Raw genomic sequence first — 17,461 nt, 5'->3', positions numbered from 1 at the left:
CAAGATGTTTTCTCCAAATCCCATCCTTTTTAGTTTAAAAGATAAGAGTAAAGTTCTTAAAGATCTCTCTATTCAAGGAATTTATACACTTCTGGTAGATCTCATGTGTTACATGACTTTAAAGTCTCAAACAAAATGACTCTACCCAAGTCAAATGAAAGAATGACCCCAAATATGTTTAAATCATTTTCTTTTGTTTTTTGGTTCTGTTTTAAGGCAAGGAGGGACTAGTACATTTATATGAATATAATATATTAGTATATAAATACTAGTATATTTATAGAGCTGTTTTGCCATCTCAAATAAATTATAAATCCATAAAGCTTTTCCCATGAGAGTTGTCTGAGGCATTCTGGAAACCCTGTTCATATCGTCAGAGAGAGAAGTATTTTTGTGCTACTCTTCCTATTCAAGAAGTTTACATATTGCTGTCAGATCTCATATGCTACATCACCTTATGGTCTCAAAACAAAATGACCACTACCCAAGTCAAATTAAAAAATGATCCCAAATATATTTAAATCATTTTCTTTCTTTTCTTTCTTTTTTTTTTGTTCTGTTTTAAGGCAAGGAGGGACTAGTATATTTATACAAGTATAATATGCTAGTATATAAATACTAGTATATTTATAGGGCTGGTTTTGCCATCTCAAATAAATTATAAGTCCATAAAGCTTTTCCCATGAGAGCTGTCTGAGGCATTCTGGAAATCCTGATCAGACTGTCAAAGGGTAGAAGTACTTTTGTGCTACTCTTCATTTTCCCTTAATATTAAAGAGAGTGAGTCGTCTTAATGAGAAAGCATTCTCCATTCATAATATTCCAGGAAGACCCAGGAAAATGCAGATTCATAATTGGGCAAAAACAATTATTTTCAGATTGAAGCATGATGCTGAATGGTACTAGGCTCCAATTATTGCCAGACTTTTATTCCAAATGGAAGGCTGAAATCATAGATGGGCTTACGTTAATTGGGAGAAGGGAGCTGAAATTTTCATTTTAATACCCTACTGTAATGTCTTATATGTAGGTCATCTTTTTTTTTTTTTTTTTTTTGCATGCACATGAGTGCTTATGTATTCTCTGTTTTAGACTACACACTGAAATGGCAAAGAAACACTCTTCTTCCCATGGCATGTGTAAATGTATCTTGTAATTAAAAAGCAGAAAGAGAGACAGAGACAGACAGACACACAGAAAGAGAGAGAGGAGGGGGAGAGAGAGCGAGAGGATGAATTGATGGAAAGAGAGATTAGATGGATGTATCTAGAGCTGCGAGTTCATCTGTATAGGGTATTCCCATTTTTTAAACTACCTTTATTGAAACAGATCAACAATGAAACCATAATGTATAGGCTGAGAGATATTTCTGGGGTTCTAAGGAGTGAAATCAATCGTCTAAAGTAACACAGATAATATGGATCAAAAGTGGGATTTTAATCTCAACCTTCCTTACTTCAAAGTGAGCTGCAATTTACTATACCATATTATTTAATATATTTATTGGAATATAAGACCCCTTGAAATTAGTAATTGATTCACTTATTTTGTTTGCATTCCCAACAACTAGCAACTGAAACATTATAGGCTAAATAAATTATTGTAAATTAATAAATTTATTAATTAATCACTAACTGCTTGACTAGATCCATTGTATTTGTAAACCCAGAGGCTATTAGCATAGTATCTGGCACATAGCAGACACTTAATAATTACATGCTTACTGACTGCCATAAATATAGATGTAAATATTATTTACACATAGATAGATATACACAGAGGGAGGAAGGGAGAAACAGACAGCAGAAAGGCAGACAGAGTCAGAGAGATGAGAGGAGAGGAAAGAAAAGGAGAAAAAAGACAAAAGAGAAGAAGAAAGGAGAAAAGAGGGGAGGAGAGGAGGAGAAGAGATGCAGCACAAAATACAATTTTTAAGGTCTACAACGGGGTGTCAAATGTTCAAATCATATAAATTTCTTTGCTAGAAAGATATTCAGTGATTCTCTGATTGCCAACATCCAGCAAAGCATAAAACAGGTGTGGAAGTATGTTCCTCAAAGGATTTTACTATTGTAATAAAAGTTATCCTGTACAGGATCCATGTGGAAAAGATTCTCTGCTTGCTAAAATTAGCTAAATGCTTCTACTTGCAAATGGTATTGTGCTGATTGCATTGAGATAAAGAATATTATGGCACCTCCTCAAATGAAACTGAAAAGCAAAAGATGCATGAGAACAAGTTCAGGTAAAAATAGAGACTTGTCCACAGTCACCCAGCTAGCAAATCATCACATCAAAAAATGGCAGCGAGGCATTCTGCCTTTAAACCAATCTTTGTTGTTTTGTTGTTGCTCAGTTATTTAAGTCATGTTCTACTCTTTGGGATATCTTTTTGGGTTTGGAATTTTCTTGGCAAATGCACTGGAGTTGTTTGCCATTTCATTCTCCAGCTCATTTTGCAGATAAGAAAACTGAGGCAAATGACCTAAGTAGGGTCACAGAGCTAGTTCAAATATGAAGCCCCATTTAAACTCAAATCCTTTTCACTCCAGGGCTAGCATTCCATCCACTGTGTCACCTCACTGTCCCTTTGTCTTCTCTAAACAAAATTCTGAGCCATAGCACCTTCCACTGCACCACCCTTCATTTCCACTATAGTGAATGTATACGAAAGTATTTTGTAAGCATAAAGTGTTATATAAATGTTATTTATTCGTTTCACCCAGGCATGTATCAGCTATACAGTTCCATGTAGTACAGCACTGATGGTGAAAAACAAAAACAAAAGGAACTGGAATAGATCGGCTATGTTGTGGAACTTTCCTTTGTCAACATTGGCAGACGCAACCTTGTTTTCCCATCAAAAGATGTTGAAAATGAAGGATAGAATTCAGTGACTGAATCATACACACTCACCAACCAGGCTAGGATCACATGCTATCATCACTTCAGTGCCATATTTGACAAAAACAGAACAGTCCAATTAACCAACCAAGCTTAGAACAAAACAAGAAACACCAGTGGGCAAAATGAGACAAGAGTCAAGCTAGGTGGTTAGGTTTATAGTGTTTTAGTCATCTCCCAAATTATTCAAGGGAATATAAAAAAAATTCCTGCTCAAATGTATTTGCAGATGAAGAACAGGCTTAGGAGTTGTAAGTTATAGGAAAATAAAGCATAATAAAAAATTATGATCAGATGCATTGCTCATTTGTAGGAAGAAGACTCAAACAGAGTTCAAAAACTTCCTCTCTCTATTCTGCTTATTTTTCAACATAACTACTTGGAGAAGGGCGTTAGTGTCATGCCTCCCAACTGTGGGAATTCTAAACCTGGGAAGGAGAGGTAATATATTAGATAACAGAGTCAGAATACATTGAGAGCTCAGATCTAATAAGATGGCATATAATTGAGTAAACTTATAATTGAATTTTCTATGTGTAAGTCACAGGAATTGTACTAGATGGAAAGCTTAATCTAAGTCCACAGTGTACAATGATATCTACCACAGTGAAGTGGCATAATGGATAGAGCCCTGAGTCTGGAATCAGGCATATTCCTCTTTTTGAGTTTGAATCTGGACTGAGACACAATTTATGTGATTCCCAAGCAAATCGCTTAACTTTGTTGCCTCAGTTTCCTCATCTGGAAAATAAACTGGAGAAGGAAAACCCCAAGTGAGCTCACAAAGAGTTGGATGTGACTGAAAAATGAAACAACAAAACATACAACACAATTAGCTAATGTGTGGCAATGCTACTTACCAGAGTAATTGTGATGGTCTTGCTGTACTCCTGTTCTAACCAGATATTGTTCTAACCAGATACTGTTTTTAGATGGAATGTCACATTATAGAAAGGACAATGCAAATGAATTTATACAAAAGGAATACAAACCAGATGCCTAAAAATTATGCTGCATCATCATTGGATTCATAAATGTTGGTTAAAAGAATAGGGGATGTCTAAGGAAGTACATGATTACTGACTTGAAATGTTTCAAAGATTTGTCTTAGTAAAAGATTGATGAGATAAAAAAAAAAAACTCCTCTTTTTCACTTTGAAAATAATTCATAATCTACCTTTGACTTGGTTTTCCAGGTTCATTACACACTGATCTCTCTTCATAATGCAATGTTCTAGCCCAAGTGGCCTATTTTCCTAATCCAGACCATTCCACCTTACATGTCTTTGCCTAGCTGTTCCTCTTGCCTGGGAATCATTCCCTTCACATTTCTGCTTCTTAGATTGTTCTAATTTCCTTTCAAAGCTCTGCTCAAGGGCTATAGGATCCTGAAGTGTTCCTCTTATTATCACAGAAAAACTTTGAATGTTGTTTCTCCCATGAGAATGTAGTCTCCTCAAAAATAGAGACTGTTTCTTCTTCCAAACTTTCCTAGTAGAGTTCACCACCATTTTTCCAATCACCTTTGTTTACAATCCTAGGTCATTCTAGATCCCTCCTTCTCACTAACCTCATGTAATCAATATATTGCTAAATCAGGTTGTTTCTACTTGGACAATATCACATAAATCCTTTTTTATCTCCATTTATACAACTGCTCTTCTGGTTCATACCCTTCACTTGGACAAACTAATCTCGTCCCAAGTCCTTCTCCATGGCAGACCATATTTCATTCTGCTATGGCTAAAATGATTTTCTGAAAATTATGATAGTGTTACCACTCCAACACATACAGAGTAAACTTCAGTGGCTTTCTATTATTACCATGATAAAATGTAAAATGCTCTGTTTCTCATTTAAAATTCGACATAAGCTGATTACTTCCTACCTTTCCTATTTAAACTTTATTGTCTTCCACACATTCTTAGATTCTGCTATACTATTCCTCAAACATAATACTCCATCATCTTTCTCTATGCTGGAGAAGGCAAAATCAAATCACTCCAGATTTTTTTTATTGTTTCATTGATTTTTCACTTAAAAAAAAAAAAAAGACTTTATTTGCCAGGAAGGCTGTTTGCAATTCAACCCCTTCTTCATGCCTGGAATCCTTTCTTGTCTTACCTCTGTCTCTTAGGTTTCCTGGATTTCTTTAATACTTGGCTCCTAAAATTGTATTTACATATAACTGAGGAAAAAAATAAAATATTATTTATACAAAAAAGGTTTGGCTTCTTCTATATGAAGTCTTTATAGGTCCTCCCTAGCTACCTTACCATTTGAGATTATCTCCCACAAACTCTATCTATATTGTGTTTATTTAATTATTTACACCTACTCTATCCCACTAGACTGTAAGCTCCTTGAGGATAAGAACATTTTCTTCCTTTTTATCCCCAGTACTCAGTGCAGTACTTGCACATCCTCATGCTTAATACTTGTTGATCAACTGTCATTTCCTGGAACACAATAGGAGTTTAATAAATGTTTGCTGACTAGATGGATTCATCCTTTTTAATCCTGGGGTAACCAGTGAAAGTTACCCTTTAAAAGCAATGTAAGAGATTACATTCTGGAAATTAAAATTATACAGGAACAACAGCAAACAAATTCCTTATCAGCCATAACTATCTGAAATTCTATAACATTTAAGGCTTGTAAATCATTTTAAAGTGATTATTTTGTTGGCATCTCAAAACAGTCCTGTGAAATTTGAATATCCTCATTATACAGCTAAAAAAAGTGGACCTCAGAGAAATTAAATGAATTGACTATGGTCATGCAACTAATGTTGGAGCTAGAATTTGAACCTCATCCTCAACCTAAGAGTAGTATTTTAGCCATAACACAATTCTCTTGGTAGTGAGTATTCAAATATTAGAGGTCTTATAGTACAGACTGGGTGAACATTTGTCTGGGATACACACACACACACAATTTGGTGAGGTAATTGGGGTTAAGTGACTTGCCCAGGGTCACACAGCTAGGAAGTGTTAAGTATTTGAGGCTGGATTTGAACGCAAGTCCTTCTATCCACTACACCATCTAGTTGCCCCATTGTCTGGGGTATTTTTAAGACAATTCATGCTTAAAGCTGAACTATCTACTCTCTGGTATCCTTTTCTAACTCAAAGAGTGTATGACCAGTCATTTTCCAATTGGTAAATGGTCAAAGGAAATGAACAGGCAATTTTCAGATGAAGAAATTGAAACCATTTCTAATCATATGAAAAAATGTTCTAAATCACCATTGATCAGAGAAATACAAATTAAGACAACTCTGTGATACCACTACACCCTTCTCAGATTGGCTAAGATGACAGGAAAAGATAAAGGCAAATGTTGGAGGGGATGTGGGAAACCTGGGATACTGGTACATTGTTGGTGGAGTTGTGAAGTGATCTGACCATTCTGGAGAGCAATTTGGAACTATGCTCAAAAAGTTATCAAACTGCATACCTTTTGAACCAGCAGTGTTACTACTGGGCTTATATCCCAAAGAGATTTTAAAGAATGGAAAGGAACCTGTATGTGCAAGAATGTTTGTGGCAGCCCTTTTTGTAGAAGCCAGAAACTGGAAACTGAGTGTATGCCATCAATTGGAGAATGGCTGAGTAAATTGAGGTATATGAATGTTATGGAATATTATTGGTTCTCTAAGAAAAGATCAGCAGGATGAATACAGAGAGTCCTGGAGAGACTTACAGGAACTGATGCTGAGTGAAATGAGCAGGACCTGGAGATCATTATACATGGCAACAAAAAGATTATATGTCTGATGGACATGGCTCTTTCCAACAATGAGATAATTCAGGCAAATTCCAAAGAATTTTGTGATAAAGAGACCCAGCTGCATCCAGAGAGGGAACTATGGGACTGAGTGTGGATCACAACATAGCATTTTCACTTTTTTTGTTGTTGTTCGCTTGCATTTTATTTTCTTTCTCATTTTTTCCTTTTTGATCTTATTTTTCTTGTGCAGCAAGTTAATTGTATAATAAGTATGCATGTATTAAATTTAACATGTATTTTTACCATATTCAACATATATTGGATTACTTGTTATCTAAGGGAGGGGGTGGGGGAAGGAGGGAAATTGCAACATAAGATTTTATAAGCGTTAATGTTGAAAAAATTATCTATGCATATCTTTTGAAAATTAAAAAGCTTAAATTTTTAAAAAGTATAGACAAAAAGATGGTATGCTTCAATTCACATTGGCTTCTCAATCCCTGACTTTCTTCCTTCTCCCTCCCTCTTACTTAGTAATGGCTGCTACCATCTCCAATACTTTGGGAACCTAAATTAGTGAACTGCTTTTAGGAGCTACTTAAGTCTTTTTCTCCCTAAAATTCAAAAGGAGTCTAACTTCTCTGTCTCTATCTCTGTTTCTTTTTGTGTCCATGTCTCTATGTCTGTGTTTCCGTGTCTGTGTCTGTGTCTCTGTCTGTGTCTCTGTCTCTCTCTGTCTTTGCCTCTCTCTGTGTGTTTCTCTGTCTCTATCACTGCCCCCCCTTCTCTGTATGTGTATCTCATTTTCCTGAACACACATGCAAACTATCTTAAATCAAGCCTTTTTTCTAAGCAACAAGGAAAGACTGAAGGAAGAATTTGTGAGAAATCTAGAGCTCAGTTCACTTTGTCATTTCTTGGCAAATGTCTGTTAGAAAGTAGAAGGGTTTGAGAGTCACTAAATTAAATACCAGATGGTTAAAGATAGAGCAGATGAGATGTTTCCACAACTTTCCCAGGCCACTATTTTTTGGTATTATCATATCAGAAAGGAAAGTGAAGGACTAAGTTTGGAGTGGGTGGGAAACTACATTATTTCATTTTTTTTATTATGAGAAAATAGAAGTGAATCTTTTTAAAGAATTGTGCTGTCTATGGTACTGGAAATGTGATCATGTAATTTAACTTACTTACAGTGAAGGTGATCATAAAATCATATAAGTACTCCCTATACTTCAGACTTCTAAATGTCATCAGAAAATTTAATTTCATCTCCTGGAATTCTAATGCTAGTTTAACAGATAAATTATTGGGTGGGTTGTGACTTCTGTTAAACAAAATCTAAGTGTAATTCTGACAAAGTAATTTATATCAACTTTTTTTTTTTTTTTTTTTTTTTTTTTTTTTTAAGGAAATGAGCTTTTTTTTTTCTTTTAGATCTTAGCTATACAGTCATCCCCCCACCTCCACCCTCATACTGCAAGTGGGAGCAGATGTCTTTGTTATGGAAGATAACATGATGACAGATCATGAATTTAGAGCTGCAAGATCTTATATGTCATGTAATCCAATTCTCTCATTTTACACATGTATAACTGAGGCCCAGAGAGATCAAATAAAATGTCAAAGTCAGACATATGGTAGGAAACAGGATTCAAACCCAGGACCCAGAACTCCAAGGTCAAAGTCACTGCAATATATTGCTTTCATCTTCCTGACTAATTTGTCTAATTTTTACAAAGCCTTCCATAATTACAGGAATATCTGATATTTTCACAGTACTTTGAGGCTTGCAAAGTTCTTTCTATAAATTTCCTCATGTGATCCAGGTGAGAACTTTTGGATCAATGTGAATGAAAAGACTCTTTTTATTTCCATACCTCCTGGCCTGTTTTGTGTTAGTTTGGATCTGTATGCATAGTCATTCTTTTTGCCTCAGATGATACTAAAGACCTAGGCTAGAATCCTCATTCTACTATTTACCATATCTATATATCCTTGAAAAATTTTTTACTTAACCTCTTATTCTTAGTTGCCTCAATTAAATAGAGGGAACGAATAGGTAAAGTCTCTAGGAGCCTCTGATATTGATTTTTTTTCATCTGTGAATAGAGTAAAATTTAGAATTGGAGAACATGAGTTCAAACCTACCCTCTAATACCTGCGACTTTTGATAAGATGCTAAACCTCTTTATGCCTCAGTTTCTTCAACTGTAAAATAAAATTACTTCAAAAATACCTTCCAGCTTTAGATCTAAGATCTTAAGAGTTATTGACAGAAGTGTCAGTCAGGGAGAATTCACATAGACGTAAGGAATACTTTTTAACTTTGAGCTATCCAAAATATTTTTCGACTGATCCAGGAGTCAATGGGTTTCCTTCCCATCACTAGATATTTAAATAGAGACTAGAAGTCTATATGTGAGGGATATTGTGGCAAGGAATTTCATTCATTCAGGTATCACTTAGATCTTTGAAGGCTAATCTTGGCCATATGTAACCTTGTCATTGAGGATAAGATATAAGAATCCATCTTTGTAAGGCTACTTTGATATAAAGTATGAGCTACATTTATTTGGGTAATAACTCATACAATGCTTCCTGCTATTCCACTTTTTGAGGCTTAATAGATTGCTGGCCTTGAGGTCAGGGAGACCTGAGTTGAGATCTTAACTCTGATAAAAACTACCTGTTTCATCCTGAGAACATAACTAAACCTTCCAGTGCTCCAAGGCAATTCTATAAGCCTATATATGGAAAAGGTGCCAATCTCCATTGGTAAATGCACTTGTGAAAGCTAACAACTTTGATGAAATCACATGGCCTTATAAAACAACACTTCAATTCCACCAAAGTTATTAATCACCTGCTATGTGGGAGATAATTTTGTAGGAAATAGAGCACAAAACCCCAATTTTGAATTGTTATCACATTTTGTTTCTCAGTCATTTCCATCATGTCTGACTTTTTGGGAATTTTCTTGGCAAAGATATTGAAGTAGTTTCTCATTTCTTTCTCCAACTCATTTTACTGAGGAGGAAACTGAGGCAAACAGGGTTAAGTGACTTGTTTAAGGTAACAAAGTAAATGTCTGAGGCTGGATTGGAAGAGTAATCTTCCTGACTCTAGACCTGGCACTCTATCCACTGAGCCACTTAGCTGTCCTGACTATGTAGTACTTGCCTGTTTTAGATCATATGCAACTTGATGGTAGAGGCTCTCTCTTTTATGTATGAAAGAGAACAGTGATTTAGAGTTGGAATTGGATCTGGCTTGAAATTCTTGCTGTGCTGTTCAATAACTATGTGAAGACTCCATGGTGAACTTCTGGTAAGGCAAAGATAAGAATAGCACAAAGTGAGCAGAGTTAAGTGTCACAATTTATGTTACTGGAGCGCATAATCATCATAACCTTCAGCAAATCTAAGTAGTTAAGCCCCCATTTCAATGGAATCATAAAAGCTGGAACAATTGTGGCTAGAATAGGTTTTTCACTTATACATCTTGACTGAATGACTTTGAACAAGGAAAGTCACCACTGGTATCTTGAAAACTTCATTACTGTCTTTGGCAATGATAGTCATAATAGCAGTTATGTAACATTTTGTGACAACTTGCTTAAGGTGTATTTCTGCGGGATGAGGGATGAGCTAGCTTATATATGTAGGTCCCAGTAGGACTTGTAGACTACTGCATGAGAATTCACTATTTGAAGTAAGGAAGAAAGGAAAAGGAAGAAAGGAAGGAAAAAGGAAAAAAGGGAGGAAGGAAGGAAGGAAGGAAGGAAGGAAGGAAGGAAGGAAGGAAGGAAGGAAGGAAGGAAGGAAGGAAAGGAGGGAGGGAAGAAGGGAGTGATGGAAAAAGGAAAGAAATGAAGAAAGGGAGAAAGGAAGAAAAAAGGAAAGGAGGGAGAGAGGAAAGGAAGGAAGGGAGAGAGATCTATCCCAGATGCTCAATGCCTTGAGTTCTCTTACTGGGATTCAACCATTACTCCCTAGGGAACTGGTTAACAGGCTTCTGGATCTGTCCTTAGAAACCCCCTCCCCTCCTTTGTCCACTATGCAAAAAGAGTTGGTCCATTTCACTCCTTCAGCCTCCTGGTATCTGTCAGAAGCTCTCTTCCCATAAGAGAGGATGATATCAGCAATTTTAATTTGACAGTGCATAAGCTGCACCTTCCTAGAGAATTGAATCAAACATTTTTTTTTTCATAGTGGACAAAAAATAAGCACAGTGAGCTCAAATATTCTCTATAACTTTCATTCAATTGCATGATTGTATGGATATGGTCTGCTAGGATTCATTTATAAAAGTCATACTGTTTCCTTCTATATTTATCCGAGGTGTTCAATTCATATATAAAAGATGTAACAAAGTATTTGACTCCCTTATTATTCATATCAAACACAGAAAAATAAGATATAAGCTAACCAAAGATATTTCTTATGGCCATGAAAGAGGCTCAAGGTAGAGTCCAAATAGAAAAGGTACTTTTGGAGCTGTCAAAAGTCCTCCAGATCAATTTATCAGCTAATCAATCCATAAGCACTTATTAAACACTTACCAGGTACTATTCTAAATACTACAGATACAAAGAGGTTATGTTTTTATGGAACTCACATTTTAATATAATAAACAGATGCTACCACTTTTGGTTGACTTTGTGCTGCCTGTATCAAACAACTATAGATCCTCCTACGTGAGATCTATAATCATTCATGAGAATTCAGCATAATTATCAGCCTGGGAAAACCAAATGGATAAAAAAAGAATGCCTTGTGTCCACGCTGTCATCTGCCTTTGGACAATCCATAAATCTGGTCCACCAGAGATCTTGGACAGATATAACTGGGGGGCAAAGAACTGGACCAAGAATTGAATAAGAGGAGAAAAGAAAGTTTCAGAAAATTGCTCAATTTTTTATGACACCAAGATTCTTCTTGAGACAAAAACAAAGTTTTTTTTTAGCATCTATATTATATATCCTCTTAATAAGGCTATAGGACAATGAGCTACGGCATAACAATTGCAAAGATCACCAAATCTATCAACAAGTATTTTCTTTGCAACAGCTGTTAGTCGTGTGGTATATAAATACAATAAATGGAATAATGCTCCCTCATATTCTAATGGAGGAAACGAGGACCTCTATAAATGTATTAATACATATAACCAATGGAGAGATGCAGGAGGAAATTGGGATAATATATATAAAGTCTTAAACTGTTAGGTAATTGTTAGCAATGATGATGATGATTGACCTATGTCATAGATATTAGACAGCTAAAAAGAATGAGATTTTCCAATAGGCAAATGGCTCAAAAGAAAAATTGCCAGCTATTGACAACCTATTAACAGTATCCTCCAAATCACTACAGTGAGAGAAATATAAATTAAAGTAAATCTGTGATTTCATTTCATAAGATGACAAAATATGGGAACACTCAATATTGGACAGGTTTGGACAAGATAGGCACTACTAACATATTGATGCAACTATGAATCAGGACAACTGTTTTTTTTTGTTTGTTTGTTTGTTTTGTTTTGTTTTGTTTTGTTTTTTTCCTTTTTATGAAGCAATTGGGATTAAGTGATTTGCCTAGAGTAAGTATTGAATGTCTGAGGTCACATTTGAACTCAACTCCTCTTGTCACCAGAGCCAATGCTCTATCCATTCACTGTACCCTCTAGCTGTCTCTCAAGACAACTTAAAATTATGCAAATAAAGTGACAAAAATGTTCGTGTCCTTTAATCCAGAGATGCCATTATTAGACTTATCTTCAATGAAGTCATTAATAAGAAAATGTCCACATGTAACAAAATGTTATGTTATAATTATGTTATGGAAGATATGTTATAATGGATATATTATAATTATAATATAGAAGATATATTATCATATATAATTATGTTATAATATGGAAAATATGTGTTATAATACATAATAATATTATACATTACATATTAGTTATATTATGACAGTGCTTTTGTGGTAGCAAAGAATAGGAAATGAAGTAGATGCCCATCATTTGGGGAATGATCAAACAAATCATGCTGGAAACTATGTTAAGATGACTATAATATAAGAAACCAATAATATATAATGAATACAAAGAGTGATGGAAATATTCCAATGGATTATATAGAAATGATCATCTATACTGCCATTGATATCAGGAAGAGTTTGTTGTTTCCAATCACAATCCCTGTGACTTTCTATAACAAAAACTTTCCTAGCCACCATTCCCCTTTATGTCTCTAGTGTTTAAATTTAAACTTCTTGTGGAGGCTCGCGCATTTATCTTTATATTGACAAGTATTTTAAGAAGTTGTACATGGTGGTAGTGCTTGGGAAGAAAGTGTTTGTTGACTCCCTTTTATTCTTCTGTTCATAACACTAAATAAATGCTTGTTGATTTGGTATTTCTCTCGGTGGATAGACTGGAACTAGAAGGGACTTCAGAAGCCATCGTGTCTAATTTTACAAAAGAGGAAACTGAGGTCCCAAAAGGTTAAATGGTTCACTCCAGGGCATATAGCTAAAAGCAGGACCTGAACCCAGATCTTAACCACTTACCTAATAAATGCTATTAGACCCTGATGATGCAAGTAAAAAACAGGCAGACTGTCTCTGACATTGAACTCCAAACACCTGCAGCCTGGAATTCTGTAGTCTTCTCTAAAACTAAACAGCTATTTATTTAGGCTAGCGTTCCCTTGCCTAGACTATTTTGGTACATCTATTACTGGCTTCCATTTAGCGTCTGTTTATTTAAATCTACTTTCAACTGGCACATAATTCTCTTGATTATCAGTTGACGCTGTGACACAGTAGGAATACAGATAATTGTTGGTATGCCCATTTGGCTGGCAATGCGAAATTATTATCTTTAGAGCAGCCGAGGAGGGTGTTTGAGCAGAAATGTTACACATTGTTGGCGCAGTGGGATGGGTAGAGAGCTAATTTGCTGGCTCTCTTCTCTTTTCTTCTCGTTCGCACAGTACCCAAGCTCGTTCATAATCACTGGTGAGCATTGGGTGCTTCTGAACAGTTCTCTGTTATTCAGTCCCACAGGAAGATCCCATTTCTCCACTCCATCAAAATACACTGGGGCTTCCGATATTTGTCCCAAACCCAAGGAGCATCCAAGAATTGTGCAAGCCTTCTGCTGGTTCCTCTGGGTGATTCGGTTCCAGACCTGTGCTAGTAAATATCTAACAGCTAATTCTCTGGTGAACAAAACAAAACAACCCCATACTTAGAAGCTTAATCTGAACTACTGACATTTTCTCTACCACATAAGTGAAATGATCATTGTAAAGTGCTTAACAGTGTCTGGCACATAAAATCAATGTAAATGTTAGCTATTATCATCATGATGATGTCTAGAGATCAAGAAAATAAATCAATCCCTGATTTGTAGTTTTCCAATCTTTAAGGTGTAAATGCTCACTCTGAAAAATGAAGAAATAGCTCTGTCAGTTTGATATACCTCAAGCACACCTTTGTTCCCATAATCTGGACAGGAAGAATGATCCAGTTTTGAATCCTGTCTCAAATACTTATTAGGTTTGTCTTGCTTAAATCTCAATATATCTCAATTTCAACTTTCCCCATTTGTAAAATGGTGATAAACTATCTTGGAGAATAGTTGTGAGAATGTGACCTTGTTTAAAACAATTTGTAAATCCTTAAGTGCTAAATAAATATGAATTGGTATTTTGATACTATATACTATACTATATAGAGACTTTATATACTATATACTCTAAATTGCTATATAAATAAGTTATTTCTTCATCATTATTTTCATGACTTGATCAATATCAAATATAAACATTTCTTTATGAAAAGAACGGAAAAAGAGGTTGGTATGTGATACTGGGAATCTTTTCTTTATGTACATTTTTGGGTGTGTGGTGGGGAAATGTATTTTTTAAAAAGAATAACATGGTAGCTATTCTATGATACTGTTGTTAATTTCTCTCTTAGGTGTTTTACTGTCTGTGGGGAACATTTCTCATTTGCAAACTATAAGATATTGAGAAATCATATTTCCATAGGACTTCAAAGTATACATAATAGCATGGATTAATGGATTGACATCAGGGAAGCCTGAGCTCAAACCTTGCCTCTGACATTAACTGTGGGATGGATCCTGAACAAGTTTATTAGCCTCCAGGTTTCCCAGACACAAAGTGTCATAGGGTCTTCCATCTAGAAATGGAAAGCAACCTCATCAGCCACCTCTTCAATCCTATCATTTTATGGATGAAAAAAATGAGGCCCAAAGAGATTAAGTGATTTGTGCCAAAATCTTGGAGTCCCCAACATCTGGCTTTGAATTCTGCCTCAGATACTATGTGTGATACCGAACAAGATTTTTAAAGCTCTATGTGCGATGGCCAAGTCTCCAGGTCTTTTCTACTCACATGGGTTGTTGATCACATGGCAAATCCCATAACTATGAACTTCATTCCAAAAGCATAAACCTTTAAATGATCACCTTAACACAAAGCAATTAGCTGGTGAGATAGATTGTTCTCATTGGATTCTTCCAATTATACAGAGAAGTGAAATTCAGAGAGATTAAATGACTAGTGTAGAGAGGATCCCAAGAGCTAGAATTTAAATTCAGGTCTCCTGGGACCAACAGCAGCATTCTTTCTGCTTCATTCATCAATAAACATTAAGTGCCTAGGGACTGTAATACATAAGAATTCAGTACCATATTCTCTACCTACCTACTGGGAAGTCTGCAGCCCAAATAGGAAATAATGTTTTTAAGTGTTTCTTGGCAAATCAGTGGGTGTGACATTCTGGAATAATAGCAACAAGATTTTGGGAGGTTTTGATTGGAGGAATTCTGGGTTAAGTGACTTGTCCAGGGTCACACAGCTGGTAAGGGTAAGAATCTGAGGAAGAACTCGGGTTCTCCTGATTCTAAGTGCTTTCTTAAGTGCTCTATCCACTGCACAAGTCATTCTTGTGCTCTATCCACTGCATCACCTGGCTATCCTGAAAAGGTTTTTCTTTACAAGAAGAATGAATCAGAAAAGGATTCACCACTTCTTAAGAATGCCGGAATCGAACATTCTTAAGAAGTGGTGAATCCTTTTCTGATTCATTCTAGATTTACAATATTAATAGCGAAGACAAGTTGGGGGAAAAGAAGATGGAATGTTCAATAGTAAAATCTTGAGGAATTGTAGCCAGAAGAAGCAGGTTAAGGCCCTAGATTTCAAATCAAAAGACTTCTCTATCCCTTACCTCTCATCATTCCACCCCCTCTCCTTGTCTTTATAAACTTTATTCTATTCTTCTCACTCCATGGCCCCAACACCTATCTCCTGTTATTCCAGACTCTTCCCTCCCCCCAAATTCCCACTTCCCCTCACTCTGCTCCATTTCCCCCCCTGCAATCCCTTTTAGGGATTCCTGAATCCCTGTTTCCCATCACCTTTCTCATGGTTTCTCTCCCATCACCTCTCTCCCTTATTTCTCTCCCATAATTCCCCACTTTCAAACATCCCCAACACTCCTCCACACCCTTGATTCCTTATCTACTCCTGCTCCCAATCTCCTATCACCCTAATCTAATTCCAGGCTGCTTCCAGCCCCCTGCTCCTCCTTTAATCTCCAGCTTGTCTCCCACTTCTTACCACTCATGCTGCTTATTCTAAGACCCCCTCTCCCTCAGTTGCCTTACCCTTCACCCCCGTCCCCCATCTCCCCATCATCCCGCATCCTCTTATTTCCCGGCCTTCAGCCCCAGCTGCATCCCTCAGCCTTACCCCAAACTCCCATCACCCTCATCCCCGTTACTCTCCCCTCTCGGACTCATCCTTCTCACCCCTCTTCCCCACCTTCCATCACCCTATAGCCCCCCTCTCTCCTCGCCCTTCGTCCCTCCTCCCTCCCCATCGCCTCCTCCCCAGCCCCGGGCTTCGCTGCCCAGTCTCCTCTCCATTTACAAGTGCCATTACTAATTGCTTTTTCGGGCTGCTTTTCTGCGCTCTGTTCAAAATTCACGGGGCGTTCCCCGGCCGCCTTTCTGCCTCGTTTCTGAACCTTTTCAGTTTCTTCTTCTTCCTTTCTTTCTTTCTCTCCCTCTCTCTCTCTTTCTGTCTCTCCCCTCTCTCTTTTAACCAACAGCACTTTCTGGGCCTCTTTTCTAATCTTTGCAAAAGGGGCCAAGGCAAAGAAAAGGCAAAAGACTTGAAAAAAAACTTGAAGGTTGGGTGGGTGGGGGTTTTGTGCCGGGTTTGGGGATTTTTGGCAGCGGCGCTCCCCACCCCCGCTTACTTCCCCGCCCCCTCCTCCTTCCTTCCCCACCCCCACCCCCAAAAGCACACGCATGGGCCCTCCTCCCATTGAATGGGCCTTTGTGCCGAGAATTTCCGGAACATCGCGCGGTGCCCAAGGCTGCGCGGAGGAGGGGCCGCGCTGGCAGGCCCGGGGGCTCCCCGAAGCCCACCCCATTACCACGGTCACTGTTTGCCCTGGATTCTCCCAAAGGGCCTATTGTGGCCCGTTACCAGGTAGCCCCTAGCAACGCCGAAGCCCGGCCGCCGCCGAGGCCGCTAACGCCTCTCCCTGGGGCGGCCACAGTTCCCCGGGCTCCCCAAACGCGTGCTGCGGCCGGGTCCTGGGAGGCGGCGGCGGGCGCGGGCGCGGAGGCAGGGAGGGGGAGAGAGAGACGGGAGCCCCGAACGCTAGCTCCCCGAGGCTGCTGGCCCAGCCCCCCCCAAACCACGGCAACTGGCCCATTTCCCCTTCCCTCTCCATCCCCTTCCACTTTCGAGACACTCCATCCCCGACCC

General features: G+C 37.6%; 1 long non-coding RNA gene across 1 annotated transcript in view; it reads right to left on the bottom strand.

The window, feature by feature from the left end:
* Positions 1-4,899: 4,899 nt before the first annotated feature.
* The window catches only part of LOC141543153 (uncharacterized), a 53,239-nt gene continuing 40,677 nt past the window's right edge, over positions 4,900-17,461 (bottom strand). Inside the window, exons 4-5 of the long non-coding RNA XR_012482355.1 lie at positions 9,820-9,963; positions 4,900-5,092 (exon numbers count right to left, since the gene is read on the bottom strand). This is a non-coding gene — a long non-coding RNA (uncharacterized LOC141543153). The remainder of the gene's footprint in view (positions 5,093-9,819; positions 9,964-17,461) is intronic.

The sequence above is a fragment of the Sminthopsis crassicaudata genome, chromosome 5 (genome assembly GCF_048593235.1).
Source record: "Sminthopsis crassicaudata isolate SCR6 chromosome 5, ASM4859323v1, whole genome shotgun sequence".
NCBI classification, from domain to species: domain Eukaryota; kingdom Metazoa; phylum Chordata; class Mammalia; order Dasyuromorphia; family Dasyuridae; genus Sminthopsis; species Sminthopsis crassicaudata.
This window is presented reverse-complemented; position numbering and strand designations above follow the sequence as displayed.